General features: G+C 35.0%; 1 pseudogene; it reads right to left on the minus strand.

The window, feature by feature from the left end:
* Positions 1 to 354: 354 nt before the first annotated feature.
* On the minus strand, positions 355 to 472 carry LOC112472038 (annotated as a pseudogene).
* Between the last annotated feature and the right edge of the window lie 1,564 nt (positions 473 to 2,036).

The raw sequence follows: 2,036 nt of genomic DNA on the forward strand, positions 1-2,036 counted from the left end.
AGGAATGTTTCTACAGCTCAAGACATGCTAGACACTGAAGATAGGTTCTAAGTCAAAAACTTACGAGTCGCATGAGAAAATCAGCTGTCATAAGAAAGACCATTAAATGCCCCCAGTGGAAGAATTCACACTAGAAAAACCTCAGATGATAAGACATTGTAAAGAAATTTAAAAACAGAAATTTTGTTCATTATGTTCTAATTATAAACACTATTAGGAAGAAACAAATAAAACTTTTCCATTTTATTTTTTTACTTACTTATCTATTTATTTATTTATTTGGCAAGGCAACCCTTGGTTGACCTCACAGATTGCAAGAAACTTGTCAGTTTACAATCCCTGATTTTTAAATTTTTTTTATAGCCCTTGGTCTTCCTAGGTAGTCTCCCATCCTAGTATTAACCAGGCCAACCCTGCTTAGCTTCCGAGATCAGATGGGATTGGGCTTGTTCAGGGCAACATGGCCATAGATTCCATTTTTTTTTTAATGTGGTAAAATATACATAACAAAATTTATCATCTTAAACATTTTTAATTGTATAGTTATAGGTATTAAATACATTCATAATGTCATGGTACTATTACCACCCTCCATCTTCAGCTTGTAAAAATGAAACTCTATAGCTATTAAACAATAATTCTGCATTCTTCCCCTTCCCCCTAGCTCCTGGCAACCACCGTTCTACTCTAAATCCCTCATATAAGTGGAATCATACAGTGTTTGTTTTCTTGTGATTGGCTTATTTCACTTAGCATTATGTCCTCAAGGTTAACCGGTGTTGTAGCATGTGTTAGAATTTCATTCATTTTAAAGGCTAAATACTATTCTACTGTATGTATATACCATATTTTGTTTATCTTTCCATTCATCCATTGATGGACACTTAGATTGCCTCCACATTTTGGATATTGTAAATATATTGCTATAAACATGGCTATACAAATATCTGTTCAAGTCCCTGTTTTCAATTCTTTTGGATATATACCCAGGATTGGGATTACTGGATCTTATAAAAGAGACCCCACAGATCTCTTGCCCTTTCCACCAAGTGAGGACATAGCAAGAGGTCAGCAATTTGCAACTCAAAAGAGGGCCCTCATAAAATCATGCTGGCACCATGATCTCGGACTTCCAGTCTCCAGAACTGTGAAAAATAAGTTTGTTTTTTATAAGCTACCCAGTCTGTGGTATTTTGTTAAAGCAGCCTGAAGGACTAAGACATATTGGACTAGGGCCCACCCTAACAACCTCATTTTAACATGATTACCCCTGTAAAGACTGGATTTCCAAACAGATGACATTTGGAGATACTGGGTATAGGACTTCAACATATCTTTTTAGGGGGACACAATTCAACCCATAACACAAAGACTAAGAGAGTTTACCTCTCAAAGACTCTTCCTGAGAGATTTACTTTGTGAAGAAGGAAATTAAACTTAGGAGGAAGGAATGGTATGCAAAAAGGAACAATGACCAAAAAAATTGAGAGAAGACTCTTGCCTAAGGATACATTGCTGTTAAGTAGCACAGGCATTTCTTGAACCCAGGTTGTCTAACACGTTAGCACATATTCTTAATTTTTAAATTACATAAATTTCCATGAGGAGTGTTTCAAAATCTCATGAGGTAATGTATAGGAAAATACCTATGACTTTCTTTAAATTTTAATAGTCAGTCATTCTTTAAAGATCACCTATAATGAAGTTCTAAGATGGTCCCAGAGTAGAATCAGGCCTTTTTTTTTTTTTTTCTTTCTCAAAGTAGAGAATGATGACAAATTTTCTTCTGAAGAATTCATTTTCATCAAGTGTTTGTTTTGTATTCCTTCCCTATGAGGCACTGTGATAGGTGTTCTGGGTATATGTGCTAACAGAACCATTCTTCTACAGTTTTTGAGTTCAAGTAGGTTATAGTCTAACAATAAAAAACTTTTTTAAAGGTAGAAAGTTTCATGTGCCTTGAGAGAGGAACAGATGTAGTCTTGAAGAGAGTTCAGAGGAGAGATTTTTGGTTTGTGTGACGAGTGATATAAAAA

The sequence above is a fragment of the Pteropus alecto genome, unplaced genomic scaffold (assembly GCF_000325575.1).
Source record: "Pteropus alecto unplaced genomic scaffold, ASM32557v1 scaffold78, whole genome shotgun sequence".
Lineage (NCBI taxonomy): Eukaryota > Metazoa > Chordata > Mammalia > Chiroptera > Pteropodidae > Pteropus > Pteropus alecto.